Genomic DNA, 23850 nt, shown 5'->3' on the forward strand with positions numbered 1-23850 from the left:
TGCTGTGGGTGCGGCTGAGAAGAAAAGAAATGGAAACAGAAAGGTCCTACTTGAAATCTTTTCTCAGGATACACAGAAAGATAACAATGTCAAGTTTTAAGTATGGCAGAGCATCAGGAGACTCAGATTTGGAAAGCCATGCAGGATGCTCAGTGCTGGAGAGTGTGGTAACTTATTACCTTCTCAAGTCCTCCATGGGGTAGTCTGCAAGAACATCACCTGGTGAAATGCATCTCTTTGCTCCTGTCCTCATCCTTGTCATCAATCAGTAACTATATCTTTGGTATCTTCCTCTGTTCTATTTATTTCCTCTAGGAGATTAAATTACCATTCCCAAGTCCTCACCCTTCCTGTAACCAGACCTTCTTCTACATGAGTTTCAACTATTCCCACCAGAGGCAGGGTGTACACTAGTGTACCCTTTGACTCTGGCTTCACTGTGTAACTACTTTGGACCAATGAGATGATGGCAGATATGATGCAGGCGGTGGTTTCAAATATACTCACATGATGGGATCTTCCCTTCCATGCTTCTGCTACTGCTATGAGAAGAACATGCCCATGAGTCCTTTAGGTTCTCAAAGAATGGGACACATATGGAGCAGATCTGAACTAAACTGGTAACAAGGAGCTAAGCCAACCAGAGTTCAGCCAAGATAGGCAGAATTACTCCAGCTAAGCCACAGTTGTATGACCAGGAGATGATGCTCTTTAAGACAAGAGTGAAATTTTAGAGTTAGTTGTATAGGTTTTTTAAAATTTAATTTAATTTGTTGATTGATTTTTCATTAAGTGTAGTTGATTTACAGTGTCGTGCCAATTTCTGCTATATAGCAAAATGACCCAGTTATACATATATACATACTTTCCACATATTATCTTCTATCATGTTCTATCCCATGAGTTTGGATATAGTTCCCTGTGCTATACAGCAGGACTTAGCCACTATCTTTTCTATTGGGCAAAGGTCTCACTTCAAAAAAAAAAAAATCTCATGTTTTATAGCTCAGCCTATCAATGGGTCAATTTTGGGTCAAGTGGTATCCTCTGAGCTAGTCTATTGTGAACAGACTGTCACCAGGTAGAAATCATGAGCTTCTACGCTGAAGAAACAGCCTGAAATCACTCTCCTCAGTATCACTGGCTTGTATAACTAAACTACTCAGCCCCCTCCTTTTTTTCTCCTCAAATCTCAAACATTTTTCTTCTATATGACATGAATTTTGAGTTGTTGCTTTAAGCCTTTAATAAATCATGTATCAGGAACTATGAAACAATCACAGAATATTCTGTATATATTGGGAGAGAGTAGGAAAAAAATTAATTTCATTCAATCAATAGTATAAACCAATTACTTCCTTTCCATTCCTCTAACACCTGTCTCTCCCAGTATGTTTGGTTGAGAAAGTTTATAGAGTTAGAAAATCTGGCTGTACTTCAATTACTCTGTTTTTGTTAGCTGTGCTAGCTTCTGTTGTTGACAAGCTACTCACTCTTGGCTTTGATTTCCTAATTTGAGAACTAATATTATAAATTGACACAGAAAAAAAATTATAAAAGCAAAAGTTGCAAGATTGATATTTATAATTATGAGTTAGTAGGCTATTCATAAGGTTTAAGAATAAGTACTGTCAAGAGTTTCAGTGACTAATTTCTAGTAGTTTTGTTGACTATGTATGTTTGTAATTAATACGTTACTCATAAATTATAAAAGTGAGTGCTTTTAAGTTTTATGCACTAGGGAGTTCCCAATGTTGCTCAGAGGGTTATGAACCTTACTAGTATCCATGAGGATGTAGTTGACCCCTAGCCCGGGAACTTCTATATGCCACCAATGTGTTCCTGAAAAAGCAAAAAAAAAAAAAAAGTTTCATATACCAAAGACTTCTTTGGAGAGCAAGAAACTTACACCCAATTGAAAAGTTCATCTAGTGACCAAACATGCAACTCTCTAAAATGCCTGCCATTTCCCAGGATTATCTGACAAAAGAGTGAAGGCAGGCTGGCAGGCACTTTTCTTCATCCACGTTATTCCACAAAATTCGACCTGGCCTTGGTCTAGTCTCTGGGGAAAGATAGACATGAAAACTACATTTAGGAAGAAGTTGTATGAAGAACTTTAGTAGCATTTTGGATTTCACCTACCATATCTGTGGGCTTAGAATTCCATATTTGTGTAAGTGAAGGCATTAGCCTTGCATTTTATTGGGTCTTCATGCCTTCTATATATTCCATACTCATTACACGGAAGTATAATTATACCCTTCAGAGGAATTGAAGGAAGGAGCATTAAATTTGGACTCAGATACCCTAAGATTTGGATTCTGGCCACATAATTTACTAGTAGTAATACCTTAGAGAATTCATTTACCTTTTCAGAATCCAATTTTCTCACCTTTAAATTAGAGTAATAATTTGTGTATCATAGAATTATTGAGGAAAGTAAGCGTCATAATGCATGAAAAATATGGCGTGTGTATTCTGGCACATAGCAAGCATTGAAATGCTTTTTATATGTAAAAGGGTGATAATTTTTTGAAATCAATGAGAATAAATGAATAAAAAGTTAACAACAAAATAAGATTACAAAAGGAAAGCTTACTTTCATTTTCATAAAAATTTTGTAACAAAAGGCTATTACATCTCTATAAGAACTCAAGAAGAATGGAACCTTCAGCTGCAGCTTATTTGTTCATTAACTCACGGGATTATTTGAACGTCATCAATACCCATGGTGCTCTTGGCAGTAAGTACGCCCCATGGCCCCTGTTGTGCAGATGTAGAAGACATGCACCAGGCCATTAGGAACTTCTTTTTCCAGTAAGAGAGATGAGACATTCTTATAAAGAACTGTTAGTCAACACATCCCAAAGAACCTGCCATGAAAAATCCAATTTTATGAAACCCAGTTACACGGTCAAATTAGTTTAGAAAAAATATACACAGCTCCTTATCCATCCTTGAAAGTTCACAAATCAAAACTCCTCTCAGTACTCTGAGGATCCTATGTAACGAGGGTCCATTTCATGGGTAGAAAATAAATGTTTCTAGTTTTATATATTTTCCCCCCAAGTAACCCCTCTGGACAACTAGTGAGAATCTTGTTGCATGGATCAAATTTTGTAAAATATTTCTGCAAGTAAAGGTATAGAGTAGGAAGTGGCAAGGGAGGGTGGTCAATAAAGAAGTGCCATACTCACAGGGCACAGAGAAGGGGCAAAGTGCTTCTCTAAGAGAAAAGGAACTGAAGGATTATGGAAAGAGCCATATTAGGGCAAGTTTTGAAGTGTGACTAAGGACTGCAGAAGTAAACATTGACTGCAGAAATGTCTAAATTAAAAGGAGGGAGGTTTAAAAGGTTTGTGGGGTCCAGAATATTGATCTATTATATAATGCATATATTTTGTCTGACCTTCTAGCAGCTGCAATCAGATTTTTTTTTTTTTAACGCATAATGAGGATGTGCTAAGGATCAGAATAGAGTGTAAACAGAATAGCTATAAGGTTTCTTGCCCTTAGAAGTGTTTCATGGAAGGCCAGACAATGGAATAAACACACATACAAATGTGGCTCAGGATCTGGCATTGCTATGGCTGTGGTGTAGGTCGGCTGCTGAAGCTCCAATTTGACCCCTAACCTGGGAACTTCCATATGCCACGGGTATGGCCCTAAAAAGAAAAAAAAAAGAAAAAAAAAGATTCCTTTGGCTATTTGGGGTCTTTGTGTTTCTATACAAATTAAAAAAAAATGTTTTTGTTCTTCTCATTCTGTGAAGAATGCCGTTGGTAATGTGATAGGGATTACACTAAATCTGTAGACTGCCTTGGGTAGTATAGTCATCTTGACAATATTGATTTTTCTAATCCAATAGGATGGTGTATCTTTGCATCTATTTGTGCTGTCTTCGATTTCTTTCACCAGTCTCTATGTAGACATGTAGCAGGAGGCAGTATTACATTTCAAATTAACCCCTTGTACCAACATATGTTATAAGACAGAGTGACATTGCTTTACCAACTATAAGGTGCTGGTACAGTAAGTTTCTTTACATGATCATTGGTTTCAGAAATTTCCAACAAAACTCTCATACCCTCAGCTCTTCAAAGAAGATTTTTTTTTTTTTTTTTTGATCTCTTTGCTGGAAGAGGTGGGGTTTCCCATTTCCCTTTAAACCATGTAAAACAGAGGGCTGGTTGTATATATAACTTGATGGCTAGTAACTTCCAAATATAGAGTATGGAATTAATTATTTATCATATTCTCCACATGATAACCCCTATTCAATACCTACTATGTGGCAGGAAGTGCAGTTGGGTGTAACATCCATGGAAATGGAGAAAATCATGGCCTCATATACCCGAGGAAGAGTCAGGCAAGCACAACTCTCATGTAGTTAAAATTTAGCTGTCATCTAGTCAAACATTACAATTTTACACATCCAAATATGCAAGAGCATAAAAGACTATTGACTTTTCAAAATCACATGGGATATTGGTGGTACAAATGAAATTAAATCTCAACTCAACCAGCATCTGAACCAATGCTCTTTGAAGTTTAAATCCCAAGGTACATCATATTTGATCTCTCTTATCCTTTGCCTTTGCTTTCCTTGGTTTGAAAGCCACTGATCATTCTGTCCCATGCTAATCTAGTTCTCAACTATCTTCATGATTTCGTGACCATGCCCCTGATCAGTCCCCCTTTTGCTGACTTTTCTCCATCTCATTCACGTCCTTAGAGTTTCCAGAGGCTCCATTTGCTTGATCATTCTGTTTCACAACTGCCTTCGAGTGATGAGGTTCACTCTTGCCAACCTGTCCTTGCTCCTGATTTGGCTACAGATAATGCTGCCTCCTTCCACATTGCTTGTAGAAGTGGGAAAAATATACCTTAAAGAGTAATGGCTGTCTCACATATGTCTCTCTTGGCTGAGCAGTCTCCAGTCCTCTGTGATTATAAGCACATAATTTTCACATCTATTACTGCTTTCTTGGACATTGCTCCAACACTAAAACAAAATTAAGCAAAACAAAACCCACTGTACACATTTCTGATTGAGTTGTCTGTCCTGGAATTGATGCACATTTCTTTTCATCACTGGGAATGCCTGCCTGTTCACTCACTAGTTTTACCAAGATCATCTGCTCTTTCCTCTGGTTTAGCTGAGTCTATTGTTCAATATGTTGTTAACAGAGACCTTGTAAAAAATTTAAATATTTTTTTCAGGTGATTTCATAATTACATTTTTCTCTCTCTACATCCCACTCACTTTCATTAAGTCTCACTTATCCTACTGCAAATGCAAAATGATTACTTAATTTTTTTTACTTTTGTTTTTTGTACAACACACACTTATTACTGAGGACTCTAGCATTTAAGATGAACACAGAAATAAAATACATATCCCTGCATTCAAGTTTGTGGGGAAGTCAGACATGTAAATCAATAGTAACTACGAGGTGGCACATGATATGATGGAGTTAAAGACAGAGTGTTATAGTGAAATGGAAGAGTGATAATGGATCCTTGAATTCATCCCATGGTGGGAGAATGAAAGCCTTGACAAAGTAAATAGATAGTTACACTGACATTTGAGTGTTAGAAAAAAGAAAGTAATTGACAGAAAGGGAATACTGTGCCATTTTGCAGCTGGGGAAAATGAAGTATAAATAAAACATTGTCATTCTCAAAAGCATGGGGTCAAGTTTCCAAGAGAGAGAGATTATAGAGAAAACACACAACCCACTCAACAGAAGTGGGATATAGTCGGTGGAATTTTTAAGCATCCCAACTCCATTTGAGATCTCAGTGTACCATTTCCTTTTCTTCTCTTGGTGAAGAACGAACATTTGCGATATTTTAAGCATTTGATTTGATACCCAAAAAAAATTTAGAGGAGGTTAAGAAGTTAATAAAATATCTTTAACAGGATTTTGTTTTATGAGTAAGAAGGAGTCATTGAAAATATTAGAGAAAGATATTTGTTATATTGATGAAAGGTATATTTAATGAAGTTATTCTGGCAGGGACATTAGCATGTAATTTCATAACAGAATCAGTTTGGAGAAAATGATAATAGTTTGTCAGTGAGACAAGCCAAGACCAACATTATTTCTACAAGATTAAAAGTCAAAGCTTAAATCAGAGAGGCAATTTAAGTAACAGATCAGGATGTCCAATTGAATAAAGTAATTCTGAATTATTAATATGAATGAATTCATAAAATGGTGTTTTCCCTAGTACTTAATAATTTTTTTTTGTTTGTGAATGGGAACATCTATATATTATATGAACTCAAATACAAACTCTAATTTTTTTAGTTTTTTTATTAAATATACTTGATTGATTTGCAATGTTGTGCCAATTTCTGCTATACAGTGAAGTGACTCAGCCATGCACATGAATATATATATATATATATTCCTTAAAATAATTTTCAATAACTTGTTTTATCAGTTTCATGCTTTTTTTACTTTAAATTTTGTAAAGTGGGTTCAAGCCTCTAGGGATTTGAGCACATATGGGAATAATTGGGATACTTGTCTATTTCTGTCCCATGTAGCGTTGGACATGATGCTCTGAAATGATATTCACCAGAGACAGAAAAACAAAGCAGAAATGAACAAAAAAAAAATAGAAGAAATCTCAGAAGTCTCTAGTGGCTGATACCTTCCTTTTACAGATAAGATTGTGGACTAGTATAAAACCCTCCTCTATCAGTTCCTAAGCCTGAGGGGATTTCCAACCCATATAATCTATGATTTATATTGCTTTTTAGGATTCAAAGTGGTACAGAGTCAGCTGGCAACTAGGAGCCCCCAGACAAGCCTGAAACTCCTCTAGGGGATGCTTGGGCAAAAGAACAACCTGGGTGGGATCCCAGGCAGGAGATGAAAGGTGAGTGTGACCAAGGGCAGGCAAACACAAAGCAAAGCGAAAGGGAAATGCCCACTTAGTTGGATTTCTATCCTCCACACTTGAGATCTCTGTGGTGCCTGTGAAACAAAGATTTTCTTTTGGACCCATAATCCACAATGCCTGGAAAAAGAGATGCAGAACAATTCTAATAAGAATAGAAACTACTGGGATCTTGTGTTGTGTTACTGTTACTCCACTAGTCCTGTGGATTCCTCAGTGCTTTGTCTTCCCAAAGGAAAGAATTCCAAGGAAAGACACAGAACAGGTTCAAGCAGCAAAGGTTTTATTTGAGGAGTTCCCAGTGTGGCTCAGTGGAAACGAATCTAACTAACATCCATGAAGATGCAGGTTTGATCCCTGGCCTCCCTCAATGGGTTAAGGATCTAGCATTGCCATGAGCTATGGTGTATGTTGCAGATGTGGTTTGGATGTGGTGTTGCTTTGGCTGTGGTGCAGGCCAGCAGCTGCAGCTCTGATTAGACCCCTATCCTGGGAATCTCCATATGCTGCGGGTGCAGCCCTAAAAAGACAAAGAAAAAAAAGAGTTTTATTTGCAAAGTGAAAGTACATTGTCAAGGGAAAGCAGGCTGTCTGGAAACCAAAGGTAGCCCTGCTATTAGGGTTATGGTTGTGTTTTATGCCCTCTAAAGTGGTGGAAAGTCCCTCCCTGCCCTCCTATGCCATTTATTGACAAGTTGGTGGGCAATTCCAGGGTATATAAATTTTCTTCTTGCACTGCAGGTTCTTGCCCATAAGTACCCAAGTCAAACTAATGGTGGTGGTGGGGGAGGGGGGTCAAAACTGCACTGTTAATTCATTATAATTCATTATACAGTATAATGAACCCGGGGTCACCTCCTAGGGCTTGGTGTGCCTGTGCCAACCTGTGCTGCTGGTGGTTTAGAAGGCCCTCATTGGGTTTTGTGAATCCTGCTTGATTCTGATAGGGCAAAAAATTTAACCAGAAAAAGGGAGGATTTTATTTTTTACATCTAATGTCAAGGTGGTAGAAGAGAAAGATGGCTCCATCCAGGATGGGGTGGGACCAGCTTGTGTCTCACTAGCTACCCAATAGTAGTATAAATCATTTAGGAGAATAGACTTTCTGGTTCCAATTTTGTTCTCAGGTGTCAGTGTGAACCTGTCTCAGTTATTGTTCCCTTTTGGAGGGTATATATGTTTAAATTTATTTTTTATGATGAGAGAGTTGCATTTTCTTCTTATTTTTTTAAGAATAGAAGAGTTTTCTCTCTCTCAGTTCTATTTCTAGGCCACACCCAACATATGGAAGTTCCCAGGTTAGGGGTCAAATCGGAGCTGCAGCTGCAGGCTGACTCCATAGCCACAGCAACGCTGGATCCGAGCTGAGTCTTTGATCTATACCACAGCTCATGGCAATGCCAGATCCTTAACTCACTGAGTGAGGCCAAGGATCGAACCTGCATCCTCATGGATACTAGTTGTATTCGTTTCCACTGTGCCACAATGGGAACTCCTAGGAAAGAGTTTTCTTTGAGCTGAACTGAGGATTCTAAGCTGGAAAGCAGCATCCCAGATTACTCTTAGAAACAGCTCTGAAGAAGCATGGTTTTCAGTTCAGTTTTATATCTTGTCAGAAAAAAGAACATTGAACAAGTCAGAGACGCACTTCTTCAAGGTTTCAAAAAAAAAAAAAAAAAAAGCCAGCTTATACACAGCCAGTCAGTATGACCTTGAAACCTGGGAAAGGAGTCTTATCATCAGAAGAGTCCCAGCATTGGCATCCTAGGAAGGGAAGCATTTAATTTTTTACAATCAAATAATAATTTATTTTTCTTTTTTAGGGCCACACCTGTGGCACACGGAGGTTCCAAAGCTAGGGGTCGAATATGAGCTGCAGCTGCCGGCCTTCACCACAGCCACACTATGCTGGATCCAAGCCACGTTGGAAAGCTACACCACACATTGCAGCAATGTCATGTCCTTAACCCACTGAACTAGGCCAGGGATGTAACCCACATCCTTATGGATACTAGTCAGATTCTTAAACAGCTGAACCACAACAGGAACTCCCTAATCTTTGTTGTTCATATGGACATTCTTTACTTCTGGTCAATGAGAATTGCATCTTAGGTTTCTCATACTCCAAGCTTTAGGTCTTTCACATATTTCTTCCAGGAGTAAGATTTTTGTTTTTTACCATACAGAATCATCTTGAAATGTCTCAAAATATTTCCAGTCAACTTTTGGGGGGATGAATTGAGGATGTCATCACTTGAGTAGGGCCAAAAGGAAAATAAACATTTTTTTTTGGTTCATTTGTTTCACTATGGCATGTTGCACATACCCAGTATGTGGGGGCTCTTTCCTCACCACCACCTCATGGTTCATGGTTCCTTCCCTGAGGAGGACTTCAGGGACAGCCATCTGCCTCCTCCTCACTGGGTGTTGGTGGAGTAGAGTGACTTAGCTCTTTGGTGAGTTGGGGAGGAGAAATTAAATGTGGCTAGTACCACTCATTTCTTTGTCTTTCCTATCACAAGGGAACTACCTGTAAGCAGTACATATTCTGTTCTAACCCCCCATGGCATAAGACTGCTGCTGGGGGAGGCCTATAGCACCATGCTCTGCTGGATAGAAGTCTGCTATTTTGGGGGGTTCCCTATTCAGTCTATAACAGCTTCAATAATAAGGTTTTTTTTTTTTTCTTTGTCTCCAACGTGGTTTATTTCTTTGTCTTTTTATTTTTATTTTTTTTAAGGCTGCACCTGTGGCCTATGGAGTTTCCCAGGCTAGAGGTCAAATCAGCTGTAGCTGCTGGCCTGCACCACGGCAATGCCAGATCTGAACCGCATCTGCAGTCGATACCACAGGTCACGGCAAAGCCAGATCCTTAACCCACTGAGGGAGGCCAGGGATGGAACCTGGTCCTCATGGATCCTAGTCAGACACGAAGGGAACTCCTATTTCTTTGTCTTAACATTTCTCATCAATTTCAAGGTTTCAATTTATCTGAATTTTAGATACATCTTAAAGGGCCGACATATAAAAGTTTTATTTAAAACATTTGTTTTCTTAGCCATAAATTAAATAATGGAATTTCTAATAGTTGGTGTCATCTACTAGCTGATGAAATAGAGTGTATTCACAATTGATTTAGAAACAAAGTGGGAGTCATGTAGGGCAAATTTTTGGCTCCAGTAGTGTTATGTCCTGGGGTTAAGAAAAACATGCAGCTTCTGTGTGATGGAGAGGATAACCATATTGATGTGGAGGCTAAGCACAATTGGACATGTTTCCTATGCCAAGCAAATTTATCATTTTTATTTTATTTTTTTGCTTTTTCAGGGCTGCACCCACGGCACATGGAAGTTCCCAGGCTAGGGGTCAAATCGGAGCTACAGTTGCTGGCCTACACCACAACCACTGCAACACGGGATCTGAGCTGCATCTGGGACCTATTCCACAGCTCACAGCCACGCTGGATCCTTAACTCACTGAATGAGGCCAGGGATTGAGCCCACATCTTCAGGTTTGTCAACTGCTGAGCTGAAAAGAGAATTCCCTATCATTTTTCAATAAAATGACTTCTCTTTTAAGACTATATTCTCTTTGTTTTCAAGTGAAAACTACCCTCTGCCCGCTGCTCATCCCTAGGTTTTTAATTCATAAATATGCTATTTATACAGTTAGAGAAAAAGTCCAGGAAGTTCTAAATGATGTTGTTAGTGAGAGCTTTGGATTATCTTCCATGCATTGAGTGAAAAATATTACCTGTTAAATGATTCTTAATGCTCTCTGCTTAATCACTAACAGAAGGAATGTAGACCCATAACATTGGATAGACTTCAGTTTTTGTTTTTCCTTAAAGTAGAGCATTTCTTTAGTGAAGGCTGAATATTCAAACAATGAGCCTTCATTCTCTGTGTATTTTCCTGAAGTGCCAGGAAATAAACCAAGACACATACTTAGGAGGTAATCTTTTTCAAGGTTTTAGTGCACACTTGGAGGAGAGTGGCAAATAGGTTGCATGAAGTGAGGAACAAAGTATCTAGAGTGGAGTCAGGTGTTCATGGATTTAGTAACTGACTAGACTATTCACTAAGTCACATTATCTGCTGACATTCAGTCTCCTCCTCACTGAAAAGCTGCAGTTGGATTTGGGGGTTATCTCAGATTCTATCATTCTGTTTCTTTCTTTCTTTTTTTTTTTTGAAGTATTTTATTTTATTTATTATAGTATAGTTGATTCTTTCTGCTTCTTTTTTTGAGGAATTTTATTTTATTCATTAAGTCTAGCTAATTTTCAATTTCTATTGTACAGCAAAGTGACCCAGTCATACATATATGTACATTCTTTTTTTTTTTCATACCTTATTCCATCATGTTCTAGCTCAAGAGATTGGACATAGTTCACTTTGTTGTACAGTAGAACTCCACTGCTTATCCATTCCAAATGTAACAGTTTTCATCTACTAACTCCAAACTCCCTACAGTGAGGCACCACTTCACACCAGTCAGAAGGGCCATCATTAACAAGTCAACAAAAAACAAATGCTGGAGAGGTTTTGGAGAAAAGGGAACCCTCCTTCACTGGTAGGAATGTAACTGGTACAACCCACTGTGGAAAACAGTATGGAAGTACCTCAGAAAACTAAAAATACAACTACTATATGATACAGTAATCCCACTCCTGGGCATATATGCAGACAAAACATTCATTCAAAAAGATACACACACCCCTCTGTTCATTGTAGCACTGTTCACAATAGCCAAGTCACTCTGCTTCTTTAAAGTTTCCTTTAAGTGTCCAAATCAGCATGCCACACAGTACAGAATATGTGAACTGTGTAGGAAAAAAAAAACCTATAAGAAAGACATTTGCATATTGACTTAAGAAGTCTGATCCATGGTTATACCAAATATTACTATAGTCACAATTTAAGTAATTAAAGATGCATTATATGATACAAGAAAAACGATAAATTAGATGGTATAAAATAGTCTGAAATTAACTGGATTCTATTTAAAAGATGATTATCCAGTTAATATGAGAAAGGTTGAATTATTCTATAAAAGTTGTTGCAACAGTTTCTTTTCTACCTGTAAACCAAAATTTAGCTCCTCACTTCTTAGATTATACTAAAAAGTATTTCAAATGTCCTATGCAGTTAAATATTAAAAGTAAAAACATTAAAATACGAGGAATATTATGAATATATGAATATAGAGGAACCCTTTATAAACATCAAAGGGAGTCATCCACTAGTCTTCCTAAGGCACTGTGTATAGTATTTTCTGTCAAGGTTTCCTGTGTAGAGTGAGAAAATAAGCATATCCTTACTTTCTTTTCCTCCCCTTGTCAAAAATTAAACTGAAAGAAAATTTTTAAAAGCTCAAGCACATTCATAATTTTGCTAAGGATGGGAAGAGAAGACATCAGTGGATTAGAGATTTGAAAAGTTTCTGGAAAACAGAAAGTGGGTTGAGTCATGATAGGCAAATTGCAATGAGCACCATAATCCAGCCCAGAGCCTGAAGGCTGCTCTATGAACAAGAGCTGGCAAAGCTACAAAGAGATTCTGAAACCCAGAGGCATAAGCTGATGAACTGAGGATAAGTTTTAGTGATAAATACAAGTAAATTATTGAAGGAATGCCCATATGGGAAGGTTGCCTCTGAACTGTGGTGAATATAATGGCAAAAACACTCCTTATAGAAAATGAACAGCTTCCTAGGGAAAGTTGGCCCCAAAGTAAAGTTTTCCTTAGGTTGTTTTTGGAATAGTGGGTGAAAAGGATAAAGAGACCAAACCTGTGTTTTCTACATGGTCAATGAGACATTTAATTCTCCCATCCAGTAAAAGCAGAGTTAATCAAGAGAGAGACCTTTCACATGTTGTGAAAAAAATAAACAACAACAAAAAACCCTATCCACCTACTCTCTCATTCATGCACATGTATAGGCAAGACATATTTTGGGCATTCCCTTGTTAAGCTAGCAGAATCAATCCCTTTTGCCATCTCTAATCTTGAGAATTATTGAAAAATAAGGCCAAGGTTCAATGGAAACATATATTCCATCTTGGATGAAACTAAGAGGTTACAGTATATTGAGATCACAAGCGAAGAGAAAGTGGAACACTGTATAACTGAGAGGGATGAAAATAAAACAAAGGGAATAGGGATAAGTCCTCCGATTCAAGGTACACACACTGGCAAAACTTCGGGTGTAGAAATCTCAGCTTGTACAAATGGTAAAGTGACAGGTAGGGTTGAGTGTTTATATAAAAATAATTTAAATCCTCAGGTCCTTACTTCCACTCCCATGCCTCACATGGTAAGACTGATTATCTTCTGCAACCCCACAGACATACAGACATTTAAATTCTTCAGGAGATTGGATGTGTGTGGCTTGAAAAGAGGGAAAATCAGTCACAATGATAGTGGGATAAAGACTGAAAAAGTGAGGTTTTATTTCTACCTCTGGGGATGGCAGACTAGCTTTGTGCATTACTGATGCACATATTAAACATAAACATATGGACAAAACCCGGAGTTTGATTGATGGAATTAAGACATACAAAAGCACTGAGAGTGTAAAGGGCCCCAGATTCCATAAAAAGGGATGTGCATACAAGTGAGTCTGCTACTCACTGTTCTTCCTCTTGAATATCTGCCATTACTCAAGTTGTCATAAAAACTAAGGCCCCAATGCAAACCAGCCTAGGTCATGAACTGTGCTGAGGTGAAGTGTCCCTATCTTAATAGCTTGATAGCATCATGAATCTCTTCTGTAGCAAGGAAACATCACCAAGAACTTAAATTAATATATTATATCAAACCAAAGCAGTTATTAATTATTAACACATAATTATATTCTCACTGGAGACTTCTCTAATAACACTATATAAAATTACACCTCCTTGGCAAATTTTCTTTCATCTTTTTATTTTCTCTGTTTAGCCCTTATCTCTAATACATCGTGTGACTTACTATTTATCTTGTCTTTCTGTCTCTCTTGCTACAGTGTAAGTTCTATATGGGCAGAGATATTTTGGTCTTTGATGTATCCCTAATATATAGAACGCTGGCCTAGAACCATACTTCATAAATATTTGTTAAATAAAAATACTTAAACATTCACTTATACAACACTTGTGGTGATAGGCCTGAGGGAAATCAATCATCTAACAAGTGGTTACATCTTGGTTGTGGGAAATTGTATTTTTCTTTATGTTTCACATTTTCTACCATTACCATGTGTTACTTTTGAAAGCTTCTCTTTAAATGTTATTTCATCAAAAGCCATCCAGTAGAAAGTATCAAGGTCTTTCCCTCTTATAAATTCAATGTTTAAACTCAGGAAAAAAACAACTATAAAAAAGTATGACCTTTTAACACAGTCATGTTGTATGTAACCATGTTATCTCCTGTGTTTTCCAATTTGACACACACTAGGTTAGGATGGATGATTGAGGCCATGGAGCAGAGACAAGTCAGCCCAGACTTTGTAAAATGACACCCTTCAATTTATTTCCAGTGTTGAAGATCCTACCTTTCTATAATATCCACTAAGAGAGACACAGCAGAGAGTCAAGGCTAAAAGAAACCCTAGTCTAGAGAATATCTAGTACATATTTTTTTCTATAATGTTTGGGCATTTTTCCATATTTTTTTGAATTTATAAAATACAACCTACAATTAGGAAGCAATAATAAATATGTCTTAACAGTAGGAGATGACTAGCAACTTCACTGAATAGTCGTAATTACATCATCAAACAAAATACCAACATGTTTTAGTGTAGCTAAGTCTAATCTCTATGAAATTTCTGAAAATATCATATATATCTTCCAGACTGCTATTAATATCTTCCAGGCACTTCCACATGTGATATTGTCAGTTGGAAATTAGAAGTCAAAATCTCTCAGCTCATTTTATAGAATAATGGCAGTTAACCGGCATTCCTTTTACCCTAAAACCCCGTCCACGCACTATACATTGGTAGAATTTGCCACTCAAAAAGTAAACGGTTACTCATCTTAGACTTTGTGGTCCTCTAAGAAAGGCGCTGGGGCCCATGCCATTGCCTACTCTACTTTTAAGCGTCAGGCAAAAAGGCACTGCCCTCACACTCAAGTGTCATTTAAGGGTGTCATTGCCCAACGATCTTAAAAAAACTTATTCTTTATTATATTTAAACAAATGAAAGGAAGGAGGGGAGGAAAGAGGAAGGAAGGAAGGGAAGAGAAGAGAGGAAGAATGAGCGAAAAACAAAGAATCTACCAGGCAGCTAAGGCATTTGAACAAAATCGCTAACGTGAAAGATAGGGGCCAAAATTAATCCCATAATCAGAAACTTTGTAAAACATAAATACATCAGCTTTTAGAAGAAAACTTGAAGACATATGTTAATATACTGAGGAATAAAATATGTTTCACTGATGAAAGCAAATAGGATGAAATTTAGAAGAACATTTATATTAAAAGAACTTGCTATTGAAAAGAATAAAAAAGTGAGAGTTCTCGGGTGGTCTAGTGGTTAGGACTTAGCGCTTTCAGCACTGTGGCCTGGGTTCAATTCCTGGCCTGGGAAATGTTCACATTAAGCCACTGCATCCTGGGGAGAAAGGAAGGAAAGAAGGAAGGAAGGAGGGAGGGAGGGAATGAAGGAAGGAAGAAGGAAATGGCATTGAAATAAATTAGAAAAGTAGAGTAAAAAAGTTGATGAACTATTTCAGTAGACAATACAAAAAGATGAAGAGATGGATATTAAGTGAAGAAAAAAATGTACTTAAAAATTTGGCACATCAGGAATTCCTGTCATGGCACATTGGAAACGAATCTGAATAGTATCCATGAGGATTAGGGTTTGCTCCCCGGCCTCGTTTGGTGGGTCGGGAATCTGGTGTTGCTGTGAGCTGTGCTGTTGGCTGCAGACAAAGCCCAGATCCCATGTTGCTGTGGCTGTGGTGTGGGCTTGCAGCTACAGCTCTAATTGGACCCCTAGCCTGGGAACTTCCATTTGCCATGGGTACATTCCTAAAAGGCAAACAAACAAACAAACCACAACGACAATAACAAAGAAACACATGTAACCAGAAGGGCCAGCAAAATATCAATAAGCACTTCAGTAAAAAACTCAGAAAACAAAGAGGAAGAAAAGATGAACAATGTTCAGAAAATGTTCCCAAAACTGAAGAACTTACTTTAGTTTCAAGATGAAAATATATCCACAATGTACTTATCTGCTTACCCCTCCTGTGATAAACCCATCATTGTGACTGTTTAGGCTATCAGGGTAAAGAGAAGAATCCAAAAGCAAGAGACATGTTGCGCATATAGAAAAAGAAATTCAGATGTCATTGGGCTTTGTAGAACTAACAATTAAGAAATTTGCTGAGAAATTTGAGAAGAAATGACTTCTAAGTAGAATTTATACCTAAATTATCTCTCAAAGGTGATGATAAAGACATTCAATCACACGAAAATTTCAAAACTGTTACCTCCTTTGCCTCTAGATACTTTAAAGTGGCTTCTAAGAAATCAGAGATGAATTGACAAAGAGGGAGACCTGGGATTCCTGAGACTGGACATTCAAAAGGGACATGAGGAAGGACAATTTTATGATGAACAGGAGGGGAAAGTCCTAGAGTGATAGATGTCAGCAAACTATAGAGCCACCAGGTTGGATTATGTCCAGACAATGAAGAATGATAAGGATGGTGTCTCAAAGATGACAACATTTGATTAAGGACATGTATTAATAGAATTGACAGGAAAGAAATAGACAAAAATGAATAAACCCCAACCAAATAAAGTAAATTAAGGCAGTCATCAAGAATAGATTCTCTTACTCCCAAATATATCTGGATCAGATGGCCTTATTCATCAGTTTTAATGGTTTCAGAATGGAAAGAAAAGGAAATGTATCTAAATCACTGTGTGAGGCTACCTTAGATACATGCACAAGGATAACCTAAGAAAAGTAAAAACAAATATAACAATGGTAAATTCCCAAATAAATTATTTACAAACACAATATGCAGTGAGCTTTTTAAAAAATCGGTAGAATAAAACTGAATTTATCCCAGAAGCTACCAATGCAATTCATTATATTATTGCAGTAAAGACAAGAAGCCTAAGAAATCCTATAATATAATTAAACTGTATTAACAAAGTAACAGATTAAAAACTTTATTTGATGGGGGAAAAGCAGTATTCGGTATGATTAAAAATTTTTGGAGTTCCCATTGTGGCACAGCAGTAATGAGCCTGACTAATATCCATGAGGATGCGGGTTTGATCCCTGGCCTCACTTAGGGGGTTAAGGATCTGGTGTTGCTGTGAGCTGTGGTGTAGGTCATAGACACGGCTCAGATCCCGCGTTGCTGTAGCTGTGGCACTTTCATATGCCGCAGATGGGGCCATGGAAAGAAAAAAACCTCATTCTCTAAAATATAATTTGTTATAGTAACATGGTAATTGATAAGAACTTAATTTTATGGAGAAGTAAATAGTATTCAGTCATATTCAAGCTCATAATTAAAAATACTTTATAAATTTATCTAAAACTATTAATTGAAGGAAACTTTCTTAATCTAATATCATGTCTACTTACCTCCTCTAAAAAAAATCATACCTAACGATATCTGATGTGTACCTTTTAAAAGAAGAAAATAAAAGATAGAAATGACTTCATCAATATTACGCAACTTGAGATTTTATTATTAAATAGAAAAGGAAAAGAAGTATAAGAATTATAAAAATGTAAAAGATTTTAACATAAATGAAATATTAGGATTTTTGCTATAGAAAGTATGAGATAATACACATTCTAACAATTATAACTGAGAAAGTTTAGAAATAAAGCTAAATTTTTTCAACTATTAAAATATAATGGCAATTTTTAAAAATAAAATTAATATATATTTGCATATTTTATAAACTGTCATTACTTAGAATGGAATATAAAATACATATGCAATAACTTTACAGAGAATTTCTCAAAATACCGCTGGAGGGCATGGAAGAAAACTTAAGTAATTATGAGGCATATATACTTGGCTATGAAGTCTCAATACTACAAAGATATCATTTCCCCACAAATTAATCTAAAAATTCAATGCTATTTTAATCACAGCCCTAACAGGAATTTCCATGAAATTTAAAGATTTAATTCTAGGAGTTCCCATCATGGTGCAGTGGTTAATGAATCTGACTAGGAACCATGAGGTTTCGGGTTCAATCCCTGGCCTTGCTCAGTGGTTTAAGGATCTGGCGTTGCCATGAGCTGTGGTGTAGATCGCAGACGCAGCTTGGATTCCACAGTTGCTGTGGCTCTGGCGTAGGCCGGTGGCTACAGCCCCAATTCGACCCCTAGCTTGGGAACCTCCATATGCCATGGGAGCGGCCCTAGAAAAGACAAAAAAATCAAAACAAAAAAAACAAAAAAGAAGAAAAGATTTAATTCTAAAAGTGATATGGAAAAAGTAAAGACCAATCCTAAAATGGGCAAGGATTTACGGAAATGGGAACTTGTAGAAATTGCTTATAGTTTAAATTGGTACAATGGTTTTGAAGGAAAAAAAATTGCCATACAAAATTTGCCGTATTTGCAGATAAACAGAAATGTCACTTCAGAATTTAACATGGAGAAGCTCCCACTATGCCACAATGGGTTAAAAATCTGACTGCAGTAGTTTGAGTCTCTGAGGAGATGCAGGTTCAATCCCTAGCTCAGGGCAGTGGATGAAAGGATAAGGTGTTGTCCATAGTTGTGGCATAGGTTGTAGCTATGGCTTGGATTCGATCCCTGGTCCATGTACTTTCATATGCTGCAGATGTGGCCATAATAATAATAATAATACTTTAGCATGGAAAGTCTTTTCACTTGCACAAGAAAAATATAATCTAAATGAAGAATTATTTTCAATCACAAACAGCTGATCAATATAAAGTTTATCAACAGGAGGATCTATAACACATTATGATATACTCAAAGGGTGTAAAACCATAGAGAGACTTGACTAAATAATAAATATCAAATAAGTTATCTTGGGATAAATAGGAACGATCCATAATGATATATAGAACATGATAGATTTAATGTATATTTAATGACATGCATAACAACAATAAAAATTGTTTATGGATATATACAAATGTAATATACTATGGAAACATTTACTGCAAAGACACATATCATTTTTATAATTATGGTTATCTCTAGGGAGGAAGGGTGTTTGGATCCGAAGGGAATATAAAAGAGTCTTAAAAATAGCTGTCATGTTTGACTTAAAAACATTTTGAAGGAATCATTTAAATATGACAGCTGAGTATATGGTCTTTATTATAATATTCTCTATCATTTTCTAAATAACTAAAATTTTATTCAAATTAATATGTGTAATTCATCAGTTTTCTAGTTTCATTTAAAATTAAAAATAATTTTGTTTTGATTACATCAACTTCCTTTTTGTGCACCAGGCTTTAAACAAAAAGTACCTAAAGATTTACCAGATGGTGAAGAGTCGAGCATTAGGTCTGTAACTACAATAATCAAAGAGGATTTTAAGATAACTTTATAGGTGGTGTGGGTTTTTTTTACAACGCACAAAAAATAACAGACAGATGCTTCATCAGCTCACACAGGCACCTTATATATTCTTCATCTGTAATTTTTGAGCACAACACCCAGCATTCCAAATAAGCTGAAAAGTGGGCCAGTTGTGAAAAGAAATGTGGAGAGTTTGCTGTTCTCATCTTTCATTCCAGACAGATGGTTGTCAATTCTTAGAAAATTGATTGCACCCAGTTTAAATCACATCGTGATATAAATGTGTGTGGCATCTTTCCAGAACTATCAGAGTTGATTTCAGTTTAGGAGAACAAGCTTAATTTGCTGGAAGTGATGCAAGGATTGGTGTGATCAGGAGTGACTCCATTCATAACTTTCTTACCTTCGAGATGATTCCATGAATGCTAAGAATTTTTCAAATGAAATGCAACAGATGCTATTCAGTGTGAGAAATCTCCAGGAAAGTACTTCTTTGCAAGGGATATTTTTAAGGCACTTAATAACTAAGAAAATGGAAGTCTCTGGGCAGTTGAACATTGACAAGATGAATTTATTTATAAGCTAGTAAGGGTTTTGACCTGATGACATGAAGCTTGGATATCTGTAGATTTCTCAGTCTCAATAAGCCCAAGTCATTCTGTCCACTGGCCTCTTGTGATCTTTTAGAAATGTCTGATGCCATCTCTACTTAGGTTTTTCAATTCAGTCTTTTGCCATTGGTCAGGCATATTGTAGTCAAAATAAATTTCACTAAGAGTCCTTTCTCCAACAATAATTGAGGAAAATCACTACTGGTCTTTCCATTCTTTAAATGCAAATTAAAAAAAAAACATTTTGAGGACATCGAAATGAATGGTGCAGGTGCAGTATTGGCTAATGCGGTTTTTGAAATTTGCCTTGTTGCATGACTAATAGACAGGAAAATTCAATACCTTTGACCTCATTTTTTGTAATACACACATAACAGTAAATAAATACTAGAGCAAAATGTAACCATGTTACTTAAAACAGAAATGAAAGTTGGTTGTTCTGATCATTCAATTAGTCAAGCAAAATTTCTTGATAATTTATCTAATATTGGATTATTATTTTGTACATTATTGAGAAAGTAAAAATGATATTCATTAACTAATTGTATATATTCCATTACAATATTTAAAAGGATTACCTATTCTTTATTGGAAGTAGCAGTAGTGGACTTTTTGTTTTGCTTTCTTTTCTTTTTAGGGCTGAAGCTGCGGGACATGGAAGTTCCTAGGCTAGGGGTTGAATAGGAGCTTCCGCTGAGGCCTAGATCACAACCACAGTGACACTGAATCTGAGCTGCATCTGTGGCCTATGCTGCAGATTGCAGCAATGCTGGGTCCTTAACCCACTGAGCGAGGCCAGGGATCAAATCCACATCCTCACAGACACTATGTCAAATTCTTAGCTTGCTGAGTCACAACAAGAACTCAGATATCCTGGACTTTAAAGTTAAAGAAATGGTGTGACTCTGTAGCTTTCCATGATACTCAGACTGTGAGTCCCAAGACTGTTGAATAAAAGTTTTATCATCTGTCAATTGGGAGTAATATTTTACTGGGTTTTTTGAGGAATACATTGCCTATTGTTATCTGCTCCCCTAATGTGGCATAGGGTCTATGAGATCATAGTTTTTAACTGTTTTATTCACTTATGCTTCCCTATTACTTATAATATTGTCAGGCACATAGTGGGGGAATCAAGGACTATTTATTAAACAAATTATTAATGTATATAATACATTCATAAATGTAGGCATGAATGAAAGGGGTACTGCCTGGCACAAAAGTGGTTAATAAGCATTTGTTCCATCTCCTTTTACTCCTCTGCCTTAAGGAAAGTTATGATGACTAAACAAGTCAATGTGTGTGTTTAGATCACAGTTGCTACTGAGAAAAAATGTTGAGGTTGCATCCTCTTCAACATCTCTTCACATTTCCATATCAATTAATGCTTAAATACTTTCCTATTAGGCTAGAGAAGAAAGAGAAATAAGAGGAATCCATATTGGAAAAGAAATAAAACTATCACTGTTAGCAGATGACATGATACTATACCTAGAAAACCCTAAAGACAATACCAGAAAACTGTCAGAACTCATCAATGAATTTGGCAAAGTTGCACAGTACAAAATTAATACTCAGAAATTGATTGCATTTCTATATACTGACAATGAAAGATCAGAAAAAGAAATCAAAGAAACCATCCCATTTTCCATTGTATCAAAAGAATGAAATACCTAGGAATAAACCTACCTAAAGAGACAAAAGACCTATACTCTGAAAACTATAAGATGGAAAGAAATCAAAGATGACACAAACACATGGAAAGATATACCATGCTCTTGGATTGGAAGAATCAATATTGTCAAAAGGACTATACTACCCAATGCAATCTACAGATTCAATGAAATCCCTATCAAATTACCAGAGACATTCTTCATAGAAATAGAAAAGAATATCTTAAAATTTGTATGGAAACAAAAAAGACCTCAAATAGCCAAAGCAATATTGAAAAAGACAAAAAAAGATGGAGGAATCAGGCTCCCTGACTTCAGAAAATATTGCAAAGCTACCATTATTAAAACAATACAGTACTGGCACAAAAACAGAAATATATTTCAATGGAACAGGATTGAAAGCCCAGAAATAAAACCAAGCATCTATGGTTAACTAATCTATGACAAAGGAGGCAAGAAGATACAGTGGAAAAAAATATAATTTCTATAATAAGAGGTCCTGGGAAAATCAGGAAGCTACATGAAAAAGAATGAAATTAGAACACTCTCTAACACTGTACAAAAAAATTAAACTCAAGATGGATTGAACGCCTAAATATAAGGCCAGATACTATAAAACTCCTAGAGGAAAACATAGGCAGAATGTTCTTCGACATAAGTCACAGCAACATCTTGCTTGATCTATCTCCTAGAATAATGACTATAAAGACAAAAATAAACAAATGAGACCTAATTAAATTAGCAAGCTTTTGTGCAGCAAAGGAAACCATTGAAAAAATGAAAGACAACACTCAGAATGGGAGAAAATCTTTGAAAATGATGCAACAGACAAGAGCCTAACATCCAAAATATACAAACAAGTCACACAAATCAACATACGCAAAAAAGCCAAACAACCCGATTGAAAAATGGGCAGAAGACCTAAATAAACATTTCCCTAAAAAAGACATATCAGTGGCCAATAGGCTCATGAAAAAATGCCCAGCATCACTAACTATTAGAGAAATCCAAATCAAAACTACAATGAGATACCACCTCACACTGGCCAGAATGGCCATCATTAACAAGTCAACAAATAACAAATGCTGGAAATGTTGTGGAGAAAAGATACCCTCCTTCATGGTTGGTGGGAATGTAAATTGGTGCAACTGCTAAGGAGAACAGTACGGAAGTACCTCAGAAAACTAAATATAGAGCTACCTTATGATTCAGCAATCCCACTCCTGGCCATATATCTGGACAAACTTTCATTCAAAAAGATACATGCACCCCTATGTTCATTGCAGTGCTATTCACAATAGCCAAGACATGGAGACTACCTAAATTTCCATTGAGAGATGAATGGATTAAGAAGATGTGGTATATGTATATACTGGAATACTACTCAGCCATTAAAAATGACACAAACTAATGCCATTTGCAGCAACATGGATGGAACTAGAGATTCTCATACTAAGTGAAGTAAGTCAGGAAGAGAGAGACAAATACTATATGATATCACTTATTTGTGGAATCTAAAATATGGCAGTGATGATCCTATCTACAGAATAGAAACAGATCTTGACCAAGGAGAGTAGACTATGGTTCCCAGTGGGAGGCGGAGGAAGTGGGATACACCAGGAGTTTGGGGTTTGGGGATGCAAACTGTTACATTTGGAATGGATAGGCAATGGGGTCCTAACTGTACAGTACAGGGAATTGTATGTGATTGGGCCACTTTGATGTACAACAGGAACTGAGGAAACACTGTAAATCAACTATACGTTAATAAATAAATAAATAAATAAAATTTTAAAATAAAAAAAACTAAAAAAAGAGAAAAATACATAACAATTTGGTCTGGCAAAGACAAATGTGTATGAGGTTAGCTGTAAGTTCAATATATGACTATTCTTCAGTTGACCTGAAGTGAAACGATTCATGGTGTCTTCCATTTACACCGAGTTTCACGGCTTGTCTAGTATTTAGGAAACAATTCAGTATACTATTCTAGACTGTCACAAATTTCTTATACTAAGTAGGTTTCCCACCCCTAACTTCCTGATGGACTTAGTTCTGTAAAAGAGGGGCTCTAGTTTCTCCTATGCCATAGCATGTAGGTAAATATG

Source organism: Phacochoerus africanus, chromosome 5, assembly GCF_016906955.1.
Source record: "Phacochoerus africanus isolate WHEZ1 chromosome 5, ROS_Pafr_v1, whole genome shotgun sequence".
Taxonomy (NCBI): domain Eukaryota; kingdom Metazoa; phylum Chordata; class Mammalia; order Artiodactyla; family Suidae; genus Phacochoerus; species Phacochoerus africanus.